The sequence below is a fragment of the Lygodium microphyllum genome, chromosome 23, assembly GCF_053477565.2.
Source record: "Lygodium microphyllum isolate KBCC chromosome 23, Lygodium_microphyllum_v1.1.10, whole genome shotgun sequence".
Classification (NCBI taxonomy): domain Eukaryota; kingdom Viridiplantae; phylum Streptophyta; class Polypodiopsida; order Schizaeales; family Lygodiaceae; genus Lygodium; species Lygodium microphyllum.
In genome coordinates this window covers 13,940,965-13,948,612 of record NC_141157.1, presented here as the reverse complement: position 1 = coordinate 13,948,612, position 7,648 = coordinate 13,940,965, and the positions used below count along the sequence as shown (strand labels likewise).

The 7,648-nt window shown below is 42.5% G+C and overlaps 1 non-coding gene across 1 annotated transcript; it reads left to right on the top strand.

The window, feature by feature from the left end:
* The first annotated feature begins 6,716 nt into the window (after positions 1 to 6,716).
* Positions 6,717 to 6,915, top strand: LOC148015904 (U2 spliceosomal RNA). The gene has a single exon (XR_015688197.1). It is a non-coding gene; the product is annotated as a U2 spliceosomal RNA (small nuclear RNA).
* Positions 6,916 to 7,648: the final 733 nt, after the last annotated feature.

The following is a 7,648-nucleotide window of genomic DNA, read 5'->3' as shown; positions in this document are numbered from 1 at the left end:
CATATGATAAGTATTATTCTTTTTCTTGACTAACAATACAGGTGCACCGAATGGAGAACTGCTAGGTCGAATCAATCCTCTATTTAGTAATTCCTCAACTTGACTTTGGATTTCTTTTTGCTCTATCTGGTTATGCCTATATGGTGCTTTGCAAGGTGGTTGTGTGCCAGGGATCAAATCTATCTTATGGTCTTCTGGACGTGAAGGAGGTAAACCTGGTGGTAGGTCTTCTGCAAAACAGTCCTTAAAATATGCAAGAAATTCTTTATGCCTAGGGTGCATATGATTTTCCTTTACTTGCAATTCATTTACCCAAATGAGATAGGATTTACTACTCTTGCGTAATGCACGTTTAGCTTGAGTATGCGAAAGCAGTGGAAAAACATTAGATGCATGCATACCATATAATGTAATAGATTTTCCTTAAAAATTAATATTCATTGTGTGTGTGGAATAATCTATATCTGCGTTATGCTGGTGTCGCCAAGGCATACCTAAAATAATGTCACTCGACTGTAATGGAACAACTAAGAAATTTCTTCTTTCAGTGTATGAACCAATTTGAATCTCTAAGTCTTGCACTTCCTGTGTACCATTATACCTAGTGCCTAAAAATGCAGCTTTTATGCGATAATGCGTAGGTACAGTCTGTAATTTTAATTCCTTTACCAATTTTGCTGAAATAAAATCATGAGTACTACCGTCATCATGCAAAATAGTCTTTTCCTTTCCATGCACCAAACATTTCATAGTCAATAATGAATGTGGAGTAGGTATACCTGGTAAAGTATCGGAAGTAGTAGTAGTGTCGTTCTCATCTTCAGTGAAATCAGGCATATCCTCATGTTCGTCTTCGTCCATGGCTCCAAGGTAGTTGATATGAGCTGGTGGCTTCTTTGAATGACAATTTGCTGCTAGATGTCCAGGCTGGTGGCATTTATAGCATACTATTGGCTTGGCTTTGGTTACATTGTTTGCAATGGCGGGAAGTCGAGGTACATTTGGATTTGGCTGTGGAATAGGCTTAGGATTTGGATTGACATTGGATGTTAATGCAGGTGGTTTTGCCCAATTTTTGCGGAAAGATGATGAAGAGAAACGACCTGGATTAAATCTTCTAAAATTGGAATTGAATTGTTTAGATCCATAATTACCATTGGCTTGGAATTGCTGTGGTCGTCTGTCTCTACCGCGTAGCTTATCTTCAGTGTCGTGAGCTAGTGAAATGGCATCTTCAAGAGTAGCAGGCTTGAACATGTTAACTTCAGCGTAGTAATGCCCAAGGAGTCCAGACATATACTTGCGCTTATGTGTCGCCTCTGGTACGTCTTCAAGCATGCGTAACTGTAGGAGTGCATTCCAAAAACGCTCTGTATACTGAGGTATAGGCTCACGATCCCGTTGCTGGAGTAGATCCCATTGCTTAATAGCTTTCTCATGAAATTGCGGTGGAAGGAAATTCTGCATGAACTTCTTCTTGAAATCTTCCCAAGTAGCAGGACATTCTATGCCCTTGCGTACTATAGTCCACCAAAGTGATGCTCTGTCTACCAAATGATTAGTAACACACTTGATTTTATCTTTTTCTGCATAGGTTTCCTCATGGAAATAGTCATCAAACTGACTAATGAATGCTAGAACAGTCTTTCCTTCTCGTATGCCATTGAAAGTACGAAATTTGAAACTTCATTTACTTATCTTTGATTCCTTGCGAATGGTTTGAGCTTCAAGAGTGGCGTCGATGGTACGTCGAATCAGATCTTCAGCTTGAGGTTCTTCTTTGTCGGTAGACGCTCTTTGTAATTTTGCTAGTTGCGCTTGCAATGCTTGCCTAGCCCTTCGTTCTTCTCCCAATTGCATCATGATTAAGTCCAGCTTTTGCTCCATCGTAGGTTCAGGTAAGTCGCCTTCAGCCATAAGATCATCCATATGTGGTTCCGTCATCCTGAAAAACTCAAAAGACCTTTCTCACTCAAAATCAAGTTAGCGGGATGAGCGTAGCTCAAGTTCGGGGATACAAGGCTTATGTGTTTTTGGGTATTTCTTTCTCAATCTTCAGAAAATCTGTAATTTTTCCTTCTTCGTATGCTGAAAATGCTTCAGCAAACCTGCGTATGGGTAGAATACCTTCCAACGAACAACTTTGCAGTTCGGAGTTTCTGCGCAGGAATAGTCCTTCTAGGAGTTTTGAGCACAAGTCAGTTCTGACTCCAGTTGACTAGCCCGACTTGCAGAGTTGCAGACTTATGTGACTTGCAGAGTTGCAGACTTACAAAACTTAGCCGACTTAATGAACTTGCAGAACTTGATCACAGATTACTTGCAGAACTTGACTTCTGTGGTGTGTGGCCTGGAGTTGTTGACTTGCAGAGTTGATTTATATTAAGTAGACTAAGCTTAATTACTTAAGCTTAGTGGGGGGGGGGGGGGGGCTTAAGAAAGATAACGGCGCAGATTCGTGGGGAGGGGGCATTTTTTTCGCCGCGCGAGATTTTCGGGCATCCTTCGATACCTCACGGATCAATTGTTGAAGCCATCTCACATGCAAGGCCTTATGATAAATCTAATCTATCACTTTCGTACTAGAACACTTGAAGCTTGGCTGTTGAGAGTATACTTACCAACTTAACTCATTATAGTTGCGGTATCTTGATAAGAAATGCTCCACAATCCATGCGATGCCCCTTAATTCACCCCATGTCCTCATATCCTCATTTACATGAGATATAGAGAGGAAAAGATGAAGAAAAAGGGTAGAATTAGAGTGAATAGAGCTTCTCGATGGGTCCCTCACTCTCTCTTGACTTAACATCACATACACACCCTCAATCTCACCTCTCAAATTGAAAGGATGGATTAGGAGATAGTGGAATGGCAATACCTTCTCTCTACCAAGTCCCTTACACACTAAAGGGATTGTTAGGAGGTTATGTTATGATTGACCTTGGAGTTTTTAATATCCCTAAAAAAGTAATATCAGCCCTCAAAATAGTTTTCCCTTGATAAGGTGGGCTTGCTAATGGTAACTAGGGGGTTCTTTAATAAGAAGAGTCTCTTTTGGTTGCTCGAATCCAACATTTTGTTAGGAGGGTCTGTTATAAATGGCCTTGGAGTCTCTCAGTATCCCTGAAAAGTTAATCTCAGCCCTCAGAATGGTTGGGGTCCTTGATTAGGTGGGTTTTGTAATATTAAGAGAGGCTCAAATGTACTACATTTGCAAAAATACTTGCCTAGGAAAAACATGGTCAATCTTGAAGATGGTGATGGCATTGGACAACTTACATATGAGAATGTGCAATGGATAACCTTGATAGAGTGGTTTCTTTGCAAGATTGAATCCAAATGCAAATGAATGGACTTAGTTTTATACCATTCTTTCAAAAGCTTACATGGACAAGGGTTTGTTGGAGAGTGATCATAAGTAGTTCGCATGTATACAGGAAGTTGTGATCATTGTCTGTTGCATTGGTTATCAACTCCTTCACTAGTTCCCTGGCCACTCTCCCACTTTTGCTCCAGGGCACATCATAAACACGACAGTGCGCCAATCTTGCTTGAATGACGTAACCCCCCTAGTTTAATGAGTTGCACCATTTAATGAGTCATAAAGGGTGGGGCATATCTAAGGAGCTCTGACTTGCTTGGCATTAGACCCATCCCCACAATGTTGCCCACTCATCATTTAGATTTAGGTACAATTTTGCCTAGTCTATCACTTACAATGAGGTAGATTGACACCCTAGGGAGAACACTCCAATGCCCACAGCTATAAAATCCATTCATCACATTCTGTAACCTTGTCATTAATATTGATGACCCTTTCACCCCATCACAAAGTAACGAGAAACCACATCAAAGACTACAAAGATCCACAAATGTTTCAAGGCAAAGAAGACATGCCAAAAGGGAACTGCAAAGGGTAAGCCATCAAAAGAGGCACCCATGGCAAAAAAAGACAAAGGAGAAGGGAGAAAAGGCATCCAAAGGAAAGGTCTCAGCTTAGGAAAATGGTTTAGAGCAAAAGATGCCATAAGGTCCAAATCAAAGCCCAACAAGTGGGTCTAATCAACAAGGTGGGGAGCAAATAATGAAAACACCCAAGAGCACTCATGTAGGAAGGGATGAACTAATCAACAATGACAAGTCTAAAGAGCACTCATCCTAGGGAGGGACAAAGCAATCGACAAGGTGGGAAGCAAAGAACCAGGATGGGTCCAAGGAGAAGTGAACTCTTGCCAAAGAGCAAGAGAAGCTACTTCAAAGTGTTTGCACATAGGAAAGGTGCCAAAAAGAGGAAGAGAAGTTGGATGCAAAAATAAAAAGAAGCACGAGCATCAACCCATAAGTACAAAGCATAAATTTAACGATTGATTCTTATTATTATGTTCTACTAATTTAAATCTAACAACTACAATAATCTTCATTGTAGATGTGAGCGGTGGGACTTCTCCCATAGCAATTCATAAAATAGTACAGGAAAGTGAACCAAAGGCCAAGGCTTGAGAGTCGAATATTACACTCACATGGAATCGACCAAATAGTTCAGTGGAAGGGTAGCAAACCTATCATTAATTAAAAGCTACAAGTAAGATTCCAAAAGAGATAAAGAAAGGTTAAGTTATTGTGTGAAAGTTTGCATGGCTCTCTTTCGCCATCTCCTTCTCTCTGCTCGATCCAATAGTAGTTGAGCTTGAGCTTGTGAGACTTCTTGAGCTTGAGGATGCAAGGGCTTCTCTTGCTCTCTTGAGTACTCTCTTCTATCTTTACTTTATTCTCCTGCTTGGTCATGTCTTTGGGAACAATGGATCAATAGGAGACATAGAACATGCACAGTGCAACAAGTGACCCTCAAAGTTTCATTCCACACAATCCAAACTATTATGGCAAAGATTGAGGCATCCATGAGTGCTCATTGAGCACCCTCCTCACACTCTCTTACCTCTTCTATCTTGCATCCTTGTAGTAGTACAAGTGGAGTATGAGATACAGGTGAGTTATTGAGTATGTGGCTTGTATGTAGAAACACTTGAAGGAAAAGGTGGTTTGCCGATTGTGATGATACTTATATTGAGATAACTTATATTCTTTTTCCAATTTAGGTTGGAGTATTGCCATCTCGGACTTTTGTACACTCGTCATTAGAATAACACTTCATGATGTGCATGGAGCATCATTACTAATGCTTGGAGATATCTAGAGGCTAAGTTTATGCTATTTAACCAAGGGATCATAGTAAGTCTTCTTTCTTATCTATTCTTGCATGTAATGTAAGAAAGTTCCTTGTGCTTGCTCACCATACTCCAACTCTACAATTCACATGAGAGTGCTACACAGATGAGCACATTTGGCTTGCAAGAGCTAGAGCCATTAGCATGATGCTGGACAGGCTTGCGGATATTCCACCAATTCTAGAGTCACCACCTCATGGTAGGCGGGGACCTAGCACATCAAAGCCTATAAAGGTCCGCAAGGCTTTTAAGGCAAAGAAGACATGCCAGAAGGGAAGTGCAAAGGGTAAGCCATAAAAAAAGGCTACCTTGGGAAACAAAGACAAAGGACAACGGAAGAAAGCTTCCAAGGGAAAGATCTCAATTGGGGACACGGACTTAGAGAAAAAGGGGCGAGAGGTCCAAACAGAATCCCAGCAAGTATGTGTAATCAACAAGGTGTGGAGCAAAGGGAGAAAACTCCCAAGATGAGTTCTAGGGGGGCAATCCTGCTAGGAATGGGTAAGCTAATCAACAAGGGCGAGTGTAAAGAGCACTCGTGCGAGGGAGGGAGGGACAAGGCAATTAGTAAGGTGGGGAGCAAAGAACCATGATGAGTCACAGGAACACTACTGTCAAAGAGCAACATGGCAAGCACACCCCCAGCAAAAGCCTTAAAAGAACTCCTATGAAGGAGGGAGAAGTGGCATGGCCAAGAAGGACCCCGACAAACGAGGAATGATGGCAAAATCGAAGGGCAAATATTGGCTTTGTCAAAATTTAAAGAGGATCTTGCTTTGCCAAATACTTAGATGAATTGATTTAAGTATCGAGGGTGGCGTACGTAACGTTACGGTCACAATGCGGGCTTAAGGTAAGAAAGTGTGGTAGTTTATGTTAAGCCTTGAATGCAAGGCCTCAAGGGGTTGCAACCTCGTTAGCTGCGTTTTGAGCAAAGGATACGGTACTCCAATATCCACTAAGAGTATAAAGCACGCAGCTCGAGAAATATAGGCAACTTGAAAGAGCATAGTGAGCACACGGAGGGAATCGAAAAGGGGCAGTATTTACAGGAGGAGGAGGATTAGTTAGTCGCCTTTGTTTTCATGAATGGAAGGAGACACGGCAGTCTAAATGGTAAATTCAATCTTCAAGTAGACTTGCATGTTTACCGAACGTCTCAGGCAATGTAAACTCAACAATCATAGCACATAAAGGCTTTATGGTGGCATGAAGTGTCACCCTTGGAATCGTCGTTCGGAGCATTGTCATGCCACACAGGGATAAAATCAAGGTGTGGGGTTAAGTTAAGCCGAGGCAAAATGGACAAGTAACGCGAGTCATTGGAAAAGGTCTGGGGTTGAGATTGGACGAATACAATGAATGACCCCGGCGACTGTCCCGTAGGCACAGCCTTGGCGAGAGAAGCAGCGTGAGACACGGAAGAGAGAGAGCGCCTAGAGAGAAAGAAGGGTAGTATAAAAGGAAGGGTCGGAGCTAAGGGTGATCATACCTTTCTCGGCCTTTTGGCTAAGATCAAGTGTAGTATCTGTTCTTATCAGTTTAATATCTGATACGTGACCCATCGGGTCACTACGATATTAACCTAATTTTTCTCACGGGGGCAGCCCCACCCGGCAGCTTGCTGCCCGGGGCTGCGCGCGTCGCCTCCGTATTGCACTATCTCGGAGCGCTTGGCGCACCCCCTTCACAGATCTTGAATGGAAAACGGATTGGCGAAGGTGCGTAACCAGCCTTGCCGGTGGAGCGTTTGAGCCGCAGATTCTCGTTAATACGCTCACTGCCACGTTGCTTGCGCTTCCGTCGGCCGGAGATTGGCATTAAACACCTGTGCTTCCATGAGCTCTCACTGCACTTGCCCGTTTTATGCTTATTGTTATTGACCTTGAACATTTGCAGTAGCCTATCCCTGTCAAATACCAATGCATCAAGTAATTGAGCTCTTTGTCGTGACCCATGCATGCTTTTACTAGTGAAGAATCTAGTGGTTTGGACTCGAGCTTTCCAGTCTAGTCGCATGCCTTACCTTACTCGTGACCCATGCATGCTTTTACTAGTGAAGAATCTAGTGGTTTGGACTCGAGCTTTCCAGTCTAGTCGCATGCCTTACCTTACTCCAACAAAATAGGAGGCACCTTCATAGTCTTGAATGTCCCCTTCTTGTTTTAGTTTCAGACACGTCATCAGTTTTCTTTATGCTTGTATGTGACAGCAAAGTGCTGCACATTTGAAGCCTCTTAACTTGTTGAGAATGTGTCCCAGTTTAGGGCAACACTATCTTTGCTAGCCTAGGTGTATGTTGACAACTGCACTCGGGGTCAAGGTAGCTTTGTGCAGTGTAAGGTAGAGAACTGCTTACTTATTCTCTAGTAGCCAGCAGGTGGCTTTGTCTCAGCCTTTGTTTTGTAGCATTGCCACTC